The sequence below is a fragment of the Acartia tonsa genome, chromosome 13 (genome assembly GCF_053477335.1).
Source record: "Acartia tonsa isolate MP-2025a chromosome 13, ASM5347733v1, whole genome shotgun sequence".
NCBI classification, from domain to species: domain Eukaryota; kingdom Metazoa; phylum Arthropoda; class Copepoda; order Calanoida; family Acartiidae; genus Acartia; species Acartia tonsa.
The window spans coordinates 37,016,884-37,032,303 of record NC_137272.1 but is presented as its reverse complement, the minus strand read 5'-3'; the positions used below and the strand labels follow the sequence as shown (position 1 = coordinate 37,032,303).

The 15,420-nt window shown below is 32.6% G+C and overlaps 1 protein-coding gene across 1 annotated transcript in view; it reads left to right on the top strand.

Annotated features, from left to right (window-relative positions):
• The first annotated feature begins 14,670 nt into the window (after positions 1-14,670).
• LOC145304097 (uncharacterized) overlaps positions 14,671-15,420 on the top strand; it is a 43,426-nt gene continuing 42,676 nt past the window's right edge. The window contains exon 1 of the mRNA XM_080145858.1: positions 14,671-14,700. The gene's annotated coding sequence lies outside the window, so the exon portion shown is untranslated. The remainder of the gene's footprint in view (positions 14,701-15,420) is intronic.

Sequence of the window (15,420 nt, the reverse complement as noted above, 5' to 3'; positions counted from 1 at the left end):
TACCAAAGATCTAGCTTACTAATGGACAGGTAATATTTGTATGGGTCATGTTTTTCAATTCATTTGTAGAGGGTATCTTCACCCTCCTATTAGAAATCGCCCCAGAAAAAAGTTAAGTGCTTTTAGAGACCTCTAGGGGCGTAGACACTGCTAGTTTGTAAAAAATTATATAAAATATGGCAACTCTGTTTCTAAAAATATTCAACTTGGCGACCCTGTCAAGGCTGCAACATCCTACTGGTAAAAATGACAAGTTAATCATAAAATATACAACAAGTTATTTCAATTTTTTCTTCAAACAAACGTTTACGCAGGAGTTTAGGAATAGGACAATAGATGATAAATGAAATCCCCCCCTATCCCAAGTTTTCAGTACTGTCATAATACACCCAAAAATTTGTTTTTTACTCCCCCAAATACCCGCCTTCCATGTAAATTTTATCCCAAGTTTAATTTTGGAAGGGTGTTAAATTTGAATTACCCTCCTTTTGAGATTATGTACCTCCCCCCACCCCAAAAAAAATAATAAAAGCTTGGACGTCTGTGAAGCAAGCAATCAATTTTTCTCTCCATTTATCCAAGCTTACTAACTGTAAAATTATGTTTTCAGAATAATTAACTACTGAAAGAACTAGTGGCTGTGCCCCTAGCATATAGAGAATAAAACCTTCCCAGGACCTATCGGTTCAGTAGTAACTGATATCTTAAGCCACAAACATCAAATCTTTCTAATTATAAAATAGGATAAAGCTTTACTCTTTCTGTATGAAGATATGTAAAACAATAATGACAACATTTACAAAAACTGAAGCTCAACAAATAAGAAAGAAATAAACAGAAAAATATTTACAGTTTCGTGTTTATACCTGATTGTTTCAGAATTCCTCATTCATGGTTTAACATTCAGAGCAACTAAACGGACGGATGTACAAAAATAAAGAATCATTTATAATATACAAGCGGATACGCCCCTAGAGGCCTCTAGGGGAAGTCTACCATTCACTATTTCTATAAAGTGAAAGAAAATTTTTGGGGGGGAGGGGGAAATTTTTCTAAGGTCGATTTCTTTTGGGATGGTGGACACAACCTTGAAAAACCCCAAACTGTCTCAGTTTTGAGCAAGACGATTCCTGTGACGTCATATAAAAAGGGAAGGGGGGGAGGAGAAAATCTTTTCCCTTTTCTCCCATCTCTTTTGAAGAGATTTTCTTCCCCCCTTTCCTTTTTCTTTCCCGAAACGTATATGACGTAACTGGAATCGTCTTGCTCAAAACTGGGACAGTTTGGGGTTTTCCACAACCTTCCCCAAAATAGTTTAAAACCTTTCTTGGGTCTATAAGAGGCTACTCTGTAAAGGAGACCCATTTCAGTTCAGCGGTTAGCGAGATCCTTCGCTACAGACAAAAAAGCTTACTACTTTATATAATAGGATAGGATAATAATCATGGGATTATCAACAAGAAACTTTAGACATTTATCTTTGATAGCAGCTGATATAATCATATTTTGCTTTAACGTAATTTACTGACAGGCGGACAATCCATTTTTTGTAGAAGATTCATAAAGCAAAATATCTGCCTGTCTGTGTGTTTGTTTGTCTGTACCAAAAGATCTCTCCAATCGCTAAACTGATAAGGTTCTCGTTTACAATGAAGCTCATTATGGGTCCTGGGTAGGTTTTATTACTACATCTAGGTGAAGATAGAGGCCTCTAGAGGCGTAGCCGCAAGCAGCTTTAAAAAGTAATATAACGTACTATGATAAATATAATTTCTAAAACGTAAAAATAAAAATACAATGTAACGTCTATGATCTATTTTTAATGCATTAGACTTAAACATTCTAGAGCATCACATGTAGCACTTTATAAATTAATAGAAACGCATATTATTACAAGAGCATATATATAGATATTGAAACTATCCGGATTCCAGATATCCGGGTGATTTTTAATGCCGGATATCCGGTTATAATTTCGGATATCTTGTAATTTGCCGGATATCGAACGTTGGCCAGATATCCGGGCCAACCCCAATCATTACTCACTTACTCTAAAGTAACTCTAATTATGTTCTAAAAGAAATGAGAAATATTTGTGGAAATAACTTTAAGGTAAATATTTGTCGGTGTACCATCACTACCGCTTAAAGATAAACAACAACAAAAATAACAATACCGCCTAAATCAGAAAACCACAGAGAGGAAAACCCTATTTTACAACGTTATCTTATTCGTCGGCTCAAAAACTTTGGGTACTTTTATTGAATTGGATGTCTGGTTGTAAACTTCAAACAAATAGTTATGATTTACCGTCCATTGTCTTATCTCTTAAGATCCCTGTAGAATCATGTTATTAATTTAGCTTACTACCAATCCTTATAAAAATCTTCCTGTATGACATTGTGGCAATTAGTTGCATTTTGAGGTTTTTTTAGTTTGTGTAGATGTGATTGCACACTATATTTGTTTTCTTTTTTCTTTATCACATTTTTATTTAGGGCTCGGGCTCGGCACCTAGAATGCAAATAAACCCAGAGAGAGAGGGGACAACGGGCTGCTTATTACACCAGTCCCCAAATTTTTATAAAAATGTTTTCTAATTCGTTGGCTGAACAACTGTGGGTTGACTTTCTATTAGTTGATCCATTAAGTTATGTATTCTAACGTTTCAATCACTAATTCTAATCTTTAGAAAGTGTAATTTTGTGTAAAATCATTGGAGATGTACATTAATTTATCAGCCATTGTCTTGTCCTTATAAACCCAAAGTCACCCGTTTAATTTACAGCCGATAACCGAATAACCTAATAAGCTACACTAGCCAGCTGTATTTCTTCTGGACAAACTACAGCCGCCAAAGACACAAAAATATACAGGCTATTGGCAGCTAAATACAGTAAAATTAAGCCGCTATCAGCCGACCTAAACCGGCGGCTGGATTCAATGAATCTCTCTCTCCCTCTCTAAATATCTAAAAATTTCTCTGATTATCTTTTAGAATAGTTTAATGTCTAGATATTTGATCAAGGGAAATGGAAAAGTATTCTTAAAATAGGCAGCAAAATATTTTAAAATATTAGACAAAATATTACAGTAAATTAATAGATGGGCTACACATAACTCTGTACAAATGGTGGGGATCCTGACCCGATTTTTTGTATTGGATTTACAGATCCTGCATAGTTCAGATGTATATACAGATAACTATCTCCCTCTCTTTTTCAATAGCCTTTTTCGTCTGCTACCAAAGTTTTTTTTCTGCTACTTAGCTGTGTTATATAACCGACACCATTGGTTGATTTTCAATGACCCAATTGAGAGTCAGCACAGGGACATTGCGATGAGGAGATAAAGTTATTTAACCCATTCCCCCTATAGTGTTTAACTCTAATTAGATCTTTAAAATCGGCTAATAGCGTCGGAAAAATAAACCCTAAAAAAATTTGCTTGCAGTCGAAATGGGTCTCAACTACTTGGATCTATTAGTATTTAGGTATTTAGTAGCGTAGCTACTCTATAACTGTTTATTTCTATCTGTAATGAAAGAGTTGTTCACTAGTCTTATTTTTCTACTAACCCTACTACTTTGTATTATAGATTTTTAACCACTGTTTTCTATAATTTAATGTTAGAAAAGTTATCCCTTTTTGTGTCTAAGTGAATTAATATTTGTCCATGATTATATTATTTGGTGTGCATTCAATATCACAGAAGATCTGTTTTTTGTTTGTTTGAAAATTGTAGGCAATAAATGTATAAGTATAGATGTATAGATTTTTTATGTCTTATTTTTCACAGTAGCTTTTCTCCTATTTCTAGCCCCTGCGGGGGGGGCTCTAACCCTGCGGGGCAAATTGCCTAACCCTGTGGGACAATCACCTAACCCAATATAACCAAACCTAACCTAAAATAACCTATCAAAAGCCATTTTAAAAATACGACGAATAGCCCCTTAAGGGGCGTTGCCACAAAAGGGACTATACCCAACCACACAACTACCTGCATCAAGTGTTGGGACTTTTTCGTATACTTTCTGCTCTTTTGTAGCGACTTAGTTGTGGTAATATACTATTGGTTGATATTCAAAGACACTAATGAAATTCGTCACAGGTTCTACGGGTTTGACCCCTTTCCCCTCTATTGTCGGGTCCCTAGGCTACTTTATCAAACTAATGTCTGAGTACACGCCTATTATCAATCGTCCTTTAAAGGAAAAAACATCAAATCAGTAAATAATACAACACACTTTTTGCTAATACAAAACATTTACAATAATCAAATTTTGGTGGGAATTATTGCACACTACATTATTTACATATTTGAATGTCTCTATTAGTAAATATTTTAGAAACACATTTTTGTGTCTTAATCAAATAAATTTATTTATATCTATATACCTATCTTCTATCTATTTATCTATTTTATTTTTCTATATTTTACTTTATAAAATTTATGAAGCTTTTTTTGTTTATGTCTATGTTAAGTCTAAATATATACATATATACTTTACTAGACCCATCTAATCTGTGAATCTATCTATCAATCCATCTATCAATCTATCTGTCAAACCATCTATCAATCCATCTATCAATCTATCTATCCATCTGTCTATTAATATATCCATCAATCCTTTTATCGATCCATTCATCAATTTATCTATCAATCCATCTATCAATGTATTTATCAATTAATCTATCAATCTATCTATATCATTTCTATATTAACCCATCTTTAGATATATATCAGTCTACTATTAATTCATCAATCTATTCATCTATCAATTCATCTTTCAATCCATCTATCTATCTATCCATCTTTCTATCAATATATCCATCAATCCCTCTTACAATCCATATATATCCATCTATTATCAACCCAATCTATCAATCCACATATCAGTCCATCTACCAATCTATCTATCTATCAATATATCTATCAAACTATCTATCTATCAATCTATCTATCAATCTATCTATCAATCTATCTATCTATCAATCTATCTATCTATCTATCAAACTATCTATCTAATAATCAATCTATTAATCTATCTAATAATCTAGCTATAAATCCATCCATCAATCAATCTATAAAACCATCTATCAATCCATCCATGAAACTATCTTTCAAACCCTCTTACAATCCATCTATCTCTCTATCTATCTATAATCTATATAACCATCTATTAATCTATATATTAACTATCTATCAATCCATCTATCAATATATTTATCAATTAATCTATTGATCAATCTATCTATCAATTCATTTATCAATCCATCTATCTATGTATCTATCAATCAATTCAACTACCAATCCATCTATCAATCCATTTATTAATCTATCCATTAATCCATCTATTTATATATTTACCCATCTATCTAAATAACAATCCATCTGCTAAGTATATTTCTATCTTAATGTTATTTATGAAGCTTATTATATAGCTATAATCTATATTAGAGCTATAAAAGTAATGCTCTTCAAAACAGAGATAAACTCTCTGAAAGCTAATAAGTGAAAAAGTTTTGGCTTACAGCGGCTGAAGTTACCGGCTGAGAGCAATTGCGGCTTCCTATAATCAGTAATGGATCAAGCAGCTGCGCCTGAATTATATTTTTGTGGCTATTATTGATTTTAATGTTATATTTATAATTTTCGCATTATTGCCAAAACGAGCGATTTCTTATGGGGGGGGGGGTTGAGATACCCTTCTCTATAGTACAGCAGTTACAAACAGACACACAAACAAACACATAGGTAGATTGACAAATTGTTAGTTTTTTAAGGAATATTGGTTAAAGAAAGTAAGGCAAATAAATTTATGCGTTTTTTTTTCAAAACTATGCAAATAAATAGTAGTAGGGGAGTGTGAAGGGGGTGGAGTATTTAGTCTGTTTTTTTTTATTATTTTATGTCAGGTTAGATTAGGTAATATTGACTGAGTACTGGGTTAGCACCTACAGGATTAGGACACCATATACAATGATACATAGGCTTCGCAAGGAAAAAAAACAATCACCACAACCCCCCCCCCCCCATCCTTCATTTATTTTCAATTTGTTTTTCCACCCTAATTAAGGGGTAGCACCAGAAAGATTGTATATATGTTAGGGTTGGCAATCCGTCCTATTTATGACCGGATTCGGAATCTTACAAAAATTCGCCCAAAAATTAAACGGATTATTCTGTGGATTCCGGATACTTATTTTTTGACGGATTTTGGATTTTTTGATTCCGTATTGCTGATTCTAGCAATATTTTAAAAGGCCTTTTCAAAAATAAATTAAGGTAATAAATTCTATCGGGTACTGGGAAAAATTTAAAGCTTCGGTTTTTATTTATTTTCACAGTAGCTTTTCTCCTATTTCTAAACCCTACAGCGGTCATTTTCTAACCCTTTAAAATATACTAGCGGCTTCGCCCCTAGCCTAGTTATAAACCTTCCCGGGACCTATGAGAAGCTACTCTGTAAAGGAGAACCCGATCGGTTCAGCGGTTAGCAAGATCCTTCGCTACAAACAAACAAACAGACAGACAACAGACAGACAAACAAACAGACAGACATCGTTCTACTTTGTATTATAGATATATATACAAGGTGTTTCAAAAAAAATGCGTTTTCCAGTTTTGGGAATCAACCAGAAGGAGCATGAAAAAAATAATTATGTCCATATTCTCTGTAAAAATGTACATAACATTTACTTAAGGTGTTTTTCGATATCTCTAAAAATGCGGCTGTACTGAAAGGTATATGTAGGGTAAAAATGCCTGATGCTAAAACTGTGATAACAATTATAATCAAATAACTCATTTATTGTGCAACATATAGGTTGTAAAGTGCAATATTAAAGTAACAAAAGGTTAAATCAATGTAACCATTTAAGATTTTTTACATTCTTCTTTTTTTTGCTACATGCAAAGAGTTTTTAGGTTCTTCAGAATTTACTTTTTTCTATTTCTCTATTTCAACATCATTTTTAGTAAGGAATCTCTTATAATACTGTGCGCATTGAAGAATTAAACAAGTAACTTTTTATTTCATTTCAATATCTTTAAAAATAAGCAAGTTATCTTGGTTCAAAATTACCGAAAAACACCTTGTATATTTGGACCAAAAATCTCAAGACGCTAATTTTAATCTAACAATTAACAATCCGAATCCGCTATTAAAATAACGGATTGCGGATTCGGATTGCCAATCCTAATAAATGTAGATTTATATTATTATCTCCCTCCATGGTAAATAAAGGTATAGCCAGGATCAATTTGATGATTGAAAGTAAATAAATAACATTTACATTATAATATTATTCGTGTACTTCCACGTACGTAAAAAGTACATCAAAATTTATAAATAGCACATATTAATTGCTAACTATATCAGTACTAAGAGAGATTATCAAATACTTTTAGGTTAAAATTTGCTAAGAATATATCATTATCCCTATAAAAGTAAGAGGATGTCTGTCTGTGGGTCTGTGTTTGTTTGTCGACAACTAATTGATCGATATGGTTTTTAAATTCGCCAATAAAGAAAATTAAAACTAAGTCACTAAACATTAGACGATATACCTTGTAAATAATGTCAACATAAATATCATTGTAAATCTTATAGCCTCATGACAATAATAATTAAGTGATGACCACATATCTAATTTTATTTAATAATCGACAATTGATATAGAATATACGTGGATATTATGTCAGAGGGGAAATTGTCGTTTTGTCGGTTTGTTCATCAAGAAGGAGGGGAGGAGATGGAGTTAAAGGGGTTGATTGTTTGTATCTTTATTTTAGCCAGCTGCGAGCATCACTTTATCAGAGTACATGCAAATCTGGTGCAACATCCAAGTGATAATATATCGACTTATGTCAGCCATGATCACATATTTTATCAATTCAGTAGTCGACAAAAATCATTTAAATTTGTGTATCATGCAATGCCTCATGGCTTATTAAAACCAGGGATAAGGGATGGGAAACGTAGGAAAATATTATTTCAGGCCTATTTCAAGCCTAGGCCTATTTCTAGCCTAATAAACCAGTTTTGGGATAGCGCAGTGGTTCGTATAAAATGCTAATGAAAAAGCTGTGTGTGTGTGTGTAGATAAAGTATAGAATCAAATTCAGGTAGCTAGTTTAAAGTAAAAAACATAACTTTTTATAAACCTATATATTAATGGCTTTTGTTAAAATGAAGTTTTTTCTCTCCCAAAATTTTTTATCTTTTACTTTGGTAATTTGAACTGTCAGAAAGCTATCGTTGGGTTTCTCTCAGACAGATTTTAGTTTGTATTATTTGCATTTTTATTAATGAGTAAAAATTTTATTTGAAAATTTCATTGCTAATTAAAATTCAAAATAAATAAATAAATATGCACTTGGGTAACATTCTATCAAGTTCTTTGGATACTATACTGGATATAATGTAATGATATATCTGTACTGTGTTGTATTGTACAAAAATTAGGGTGAAGGTGTTGTATCAACTCCGTACTAAATTTTTAAAATTCAAAATACAACATCTAATTTATAAACTACCAAATGAAAATTCGTAGCTACCTTCTTTCCAAAAAATTATCCCGTTATTTTTGTTTTTTCTATGTGGCCCTTTTTTAATGTTTAACTTTTAATGTGATCTAACACCATTTATATTTATTTTTTCGTAGCAGACGAAATCATTATTTTTTCCAGAATTGTCTGCTTCTAAAATTTCCGCCATCTGTGATTTGGGCTTGTTTTGTATCAACCAATCACCAATTGGCTCCGCCGATTGGTGATTGGTTGGTACAAAACAAGCCCAAATCACAGAACACTATTGGTTTAGAGCGGTAGCCAATATGAGCCGTCCGCCAGTAAGGTCATTAAATTAGGCAAATGGTAAAAGTTGCATGATCCCTTTCAAAACCAGGCCGAGACCTAATTTATGGCCAGGTTTCCTATCCCTTATCCCTGATTAAAACTGCTAGGGACTGCGCCCCTAGCAAATAGGGCTCTATATCAAAGATGGAAAAAGTAGCCTAAACCATATCAAGACTTAAATCTGAAAATAAGAAAAGCCTAAAACCATAATAGGACCTATGTGAAGCTTATCTAAAATAGAGAAGCGGTACAGCAGTTATTGAGATCTTCAGACAAAACTCTTACTACTTTATCTAGTTGTTTAATACCTCTGGGGAGGTAAATAACAACGTACGGACAGACCTTTATAGAAGATTCTAGGTCCTAAGGCATTAACATCGACAAAGCCCATATTGTCCTGTTGTGACGTCATAAATTTCGGGAAAGGGAAAGGTGAACCCTGTCACTCCCATTTCCTTTAAAGAGATTTTCTTCCCCCCCTTCCCTTTTCCTAAACCGAAATTTATGACGTCGCAACAGGACAATATGGACTTTGTCATAAACATCCTAACTTCATCAGACAACCAGCCCTTTGTTTAGAAATCTCAACAGTGCATGATTAAGTTGTGGGCTGTTTCAAGCCGAAACATTCCCCATAAACATATTAATAATGTCACGCATCTGGCATAGCAGCAATAGGTACAATATATAACGTCTTCGGCTATCTTAACTATGAATGGAATAGTAGCTTATACAATAGTCTGTAAAATTGTGAGCAAGGTTCCAGTCAAATGACACCATGGAAACTGTCCCAATTTTGTATAACTTTTGCGGAACATGTTCCAGTTACGTCATATTTTTCTTTCCTGAAAAAGGGAAGGGGGTAAGAAAATCTCTTCAAAAGAGATGGGGAAAACCCCCTTTTCTCCCATCTCTTTTTTCTTCCCCCCTTCCCTTTTTTTTCTTTCCCCCTGTCCTTTTTCGGGAAAGAAAAATATGACGTAACTGGAACATGTTCCGCAAAAGTTATACAAAATTGGGACAGTTTCCATGGTGTCAGTCAAATGCGCTTATTAAGTCTAACTATTCTCAATGTTGACTAAACAACGTATAGTATAATTAAACGCATATTTAAAAACAGTTTGACCTAATAAGTGCATTTCACTGGAATATTACTCAAAACTTTACGAATTATGAACTTTATGAATTATTATTCCCTTAATCTTCTTGACACCTATACTTGTATCCATGATAAGAATTGGGTCGTTTTTTTTCCCAAAGGATAAATACACTCTAAAAATAGTGCAGATAAAATCAGGGAGGAAGGGAGGGGACATTGGGCTGATAATTAAACTAGTACCCAAAGTTTTCTAACCACGTTAACTCAAAAACTTTTGGGACTTTTTACGCCATTTTGATTGGTTATTTCTAAACGTGTTGTGTCAAAATGTTTTAACCAATTAGTGGTGTATATCAATTTATCGTCCATTGTCTTATCCTTAATATCTCCGAGAATGAGATAAAACGGATAATAGTTTTTTTTTATCGTTTCGTATTATAGACAATTTTCCGCAGATAGTAAAAGAAAAAAGTTCCAGCCAAGCAAAACATTGTGTTTTTTTTTATAATCCGTGGAACATTGTCTGTAATACGATACGATAAGAAGTTAGAAGAAAAAAATCATAGGAGAGAGATTCAGGGATCTAAAGAAATAAGACAATGGCCGATAAATTGATGTACATTCTCAATGATGATACACAAAATAACCCCTTCTGTAGATTATAATTAGTCGTTGTAACAATTTGATACTCAACTTAATGAACCAACCATCAAAAATCACGAAATTCCCAAAAGTTATTTCTTTCATCGTAATATAAACGGCTTTCCGCGGATATAGAATGTACAATTATAAGATTAAAACCAATTATTTTAGCCCGTGCCTTCGACATTTTTATATTCGTAGAAAGCTGGATATAATACGATGCTAGACATAGTTTTTTGGTATGGATGAGAACCGGTTCCTATCCACCGGATTCGAATGAATACGAGAAAGCGTTATTATAAAACTTTGGGGACTAGTGTCATAAACAGCCCATTGTCCTCTCTCTCTCTCACTCTCTTTCTCTCTCTCTCTCTCTCTCTCTCTCTCTCTCTCTCTCTCTCTCTCTCTCTTCTCTCTCTCTCTCTCTCTCTCTCTCTCTCTCTCTCTCTCTCTCTCTCTCTCTCTCTCTATCTCTCCCTCTCTCTCTCTCTCTCTCTCTCTCTCTCTCTCTCTCTCTACCTATCTATCTATCTTACTCTCTCTCTGAAGAATTATTTTAAATCCATATTCCCACAATGAATTTGTAAGTATTGACAGACATACGCTATTAATATGTAGAGAAGCTGCGCTACTTAAAATATTTTTAATTTTTTGTCTTCTTTTCATGGGTAACCGTGCATTTCACTAGAGCGAGTTTCTTTGTAGTATAGGGTTAACACGAGAATAAGTAATAGTTTTTCTCGTATTCATTTGAATTCAATGGATAGGAACCGGTTCTCATCCATACGAAATAACTATGACTAACATTGTATTATATCCATTTTTCTAATCGGCACCTCAGGGCTAAAAAATAGTTTTAATCTTATAATTGTACATTTTATATCCGCGGAAAGCCGTTTATAATACGATGCGAGAAATAACTATTATCGAATCGTATTATAGACAGCTTTCCGCAGATAGCAAAAACGATAACTTAAAAGATTGATTCTAGTTTTGTAAACACTGAAGGGTCGAAGCCCCGTTCTAACAAAACTGGAATTATTACTATGATTTTCATGTTACTATTTGTTAAAAATTGCCTATAATAAGATATGATAAATGATTTTTCAGTATGGGTGAGAACCGGTTCTAATTCAGCATTAAGCCAATCAGTTTCAAGCAATACTTATACTGGAAATGAATATCCGCAACATTACTAATATTTTTAAAAACAAGAATATGTTTCATTTCTAGGAGACAATTTGTCAGCACCCCTTTACATCAGGGATACAAAGGGATAAGACAATGGCCGGTAAATTCATCCTAGATGATGATGCACCCCTTCTGTAGATTACAATTCATGGTTAAGCCGTTTGAACACTAAATTTTCTGAACCAACCAATCAAAATTCAATTAAAGTCCCCAAAGATGTTATGCCAACTTAAAAGAAACTTTAATTTAAAACTTTGGGAATTAGTGTAATAAACAGCCTAATGTCCACTACCTCCTGGCTTTACATACACTTTTTAAAAGCGAAGCTTTTTTATAATTAGGGTCAATTCGTACGTCCATACGCGCATAACAATAAGGTATTAAATTTGGGCATGTTAGAATTGTTCTATTGATTTCAGACTTTGTATGGTAATTCCTGTAGCAATTATTACCAGAAAGTCCGTACGTTTATTTAAAACAAGCTGATTTTAACTTTTTTCGTCAATAACTTTTTGCATGATATAATTGTTCTGTTCATTTAATTTTGTGAAGAATCTCTAAATCTCAAGTTCTACCTTTTCATCTTTTTAATTAAGAGCTTCGCCTTTATGGATGTTGTCATGTTTAGCATTTGCATTTGAGATACAGCTAATATAGTCCCTATATAAGTTTTTAAAAGTGAAGCTACTCTATAATCAACTTAGTCTGCCCATCAGTCAGTCCGTTATACTATAGGAGAAATGTGATTTTCTTGGCTGATGTAGAAGATAGATATCAGAAATTTTCAGTGCTCCAAAAGACAAATAACATTTATTTTTTAAGGTTTTTGTAATTTTGTTTGAACGTCTTCTTTTTAACTCCCTTTTCTAATTTTGTTTGAATTCCCTTTGTCAATCCATGATTTTTTGCTTCGCTACTTATAGATTTTGTCATTCTTGAAAATCCAAAACTGCATATTTTCAAGATGTTTTGACGGTTTTGATACGAGTCATAGACGTCCTGCAAGGTTGGGTGTAACTGGGTGTCCCCCCCCCCCTAATACTTAAAATATATTAGATTACCCTCCCCCCCTCAAAACTTTTTTAAATTTTGTCCCTTGTTCGGGTCTCCATCATTATGGGTCCCTTAATAAATTCAAGAAAAATTTAAGAGGTTTCGTGAATATTCTCATTTTTAAGATTTCTTTTAACTTGGACTTGTTAATCTGCTATTATTTAATTTTTAAGCTAGGTAGAAAAATGCTTATTAACGCAGCCATAAATAAGCACTTTCCCTTAAAGTATCCACATGAGCATCGGTACCCCCCCCCCCCCTCTTACGCTCCCTTCTTATTTTGAAATGAATTTAAAATAATGCTGATGCATCTTTTACTAAGTATATTTGCGATTACTTTTATTTAATGAAATCTTCCAATTTTTAACATTTACAAAACGGCCTGCTTTATTGCATCAAGATCCATGACAGATCTATATAGGAAATAAACGTCTATAAATGAGCTCGAGTCGTCCAATGGTAAAGTGTTTAAAACTCATAGTGCTCCAATAATCCTCATTAAACTCTCATTGACTAAAGCAATTTAAGATCTTTATTCTATTTGTTTATGGAATGAATTGAGTTTTTCACTTCATGTTGATATTTGAATTACATTGAAGTATTTAATCCTTTTTTCATAAATAAAAAATTTACGTTCATAATAGAGTAAATCTAAGAAAACTGTATTTTAAAAGAATTCGATTGTGGCGACACTTCCTTTGTGTTAAAATATTAAAACTAAAATTTTAATCATATTAACCCTTTGGTGATGGTAATGTGAAAAAAATATAATTGAAAAAATCTTTTTAAAATCAATTAAATTATTAAATATTTACTTCTTTCTTTAAGATAGTAATGGCGAGGGAGGAAAATTGATTTTTTGAGAAATAGATAAATAGATATGTACTTATAGAAAACTAGCCAATAGCGATATAGTTATATTAAGCCAACTCTAGTGTTGTCATAATAGAAATCATCATTAAAAAAACAAATGCATAACACGTTATTAAAACAGTTAGGGAGTTGAATCCATTTTTATAGAAGCAGAAATATAATCTATGATTATGGTTTGGACCCTCTAAAACTGTAATCTACCTTTCCACTTTCCCCTCTCTTGGTGAAGATATCTTCAACGTCGATACGATTTTTGAAATGTAAGATTCTACTTTCCCTTCTCTTGGTGAAGATATCTTCAACGCCGATACGATTTTTGAAATTTAAGATTCCACTTTCCCCTCTCTTGGTGAAGATATCTTCAACGCTGATACGATTTTTGAAATTTAAGATTTCACTTTTGCCTCTCTTGGTGAAGATATCTTCAACAAGAGAGACAAAAGTGGAATCTTATATTTCAAAAATCGTATCGGCGTTGAAGATATCTTCACCAAGAGAGGGGAAAGTGGAAGGGTAGATTACAGTTTTAGAGGGTCCAAACCATAATCATAGATTATATTTCTGCTTCTATAAAAATGGATTCAACTCCCTAACTGTAAAACGTATAAAAAATTGTTATAAATGAACGTATTCCATCGCATTCGTTTCAAAATAACAAAGCGAAGCACTAAAATCAGAAGGAAGGAGAAACGAACTTTGTGGAGTGTCTGAACTTTGTAGACTGAATTTGATTTTAATACTTGATTACAGAGACGATTCGCCAAAACACTATTATCATTTTTACATGCATTAGAAAAGTTATAGCGAATCCCATGAAGATAAGGTTTTTGAAGTTTTTGATGTTTTGAGATTTAAATTTAAAAATCTTCGAAAAAAATCTTTTAAAATCCTCGAATTTAAAAAGAAATATTTAAAGTTAGTTAGTTCTTTTTCAAAAGTCGCAAGGATGCCTAAAAGAGATCTATTAGAAGTCGTTATTGGTATATATATTTTTTTATTTTTAAAAAGCTAACGAAAAAACTATAATACCCTATAATTAAAATAGTAAGTTTTTTTTAGGTATTTTAACACATTTTAATGGGCGTTTCGTCGTTTTTTCACAGAAGCCTTTCTCCTATTTTAGCCTCTGCGGGAGGCTCTAGCCATGCGGGGCCAACTGCCTAGTCATTAGGGGTAATCACCTAACATAAGATTTAAGTCTTAGGGTGGTAAAAGCTCTTATTCTAACCCATTTCTGTTAATTTTGAATACAGAACCTCTAGATCCTACGGATGCATTTACAATGTTTATAATTTTTATTTGATATCAAAATTACAGCTTTATAGCCCATTAATTTTATAAATATATTATTTTTTTTGTCGTAAGTATTTCCAAAAAATTGTTATATTTCAACGATGACAACATCCATAAATCAGAAGCTCTAAAATTGAAATATATTGTAAACTAGCAAACGAACATTAACACTTGTAGAATGTCAGAACTGAAAAATATCAATATTTAAGTCTAAGCGAAATTGTATATAAATTATAAATGTGTTGAAAAATTTCAAGATTTATAGGAATCAAATTTCTTATAAAATTTCTTGAAAATGATCGAAATTTGATATGTTGCTTATCATATTTAGCTTTTTTATATAAGAAAATGCAGCATTCTTAAAAGCGAAGCTTAATTTCAATACAAACATATGTATTTGAATGATA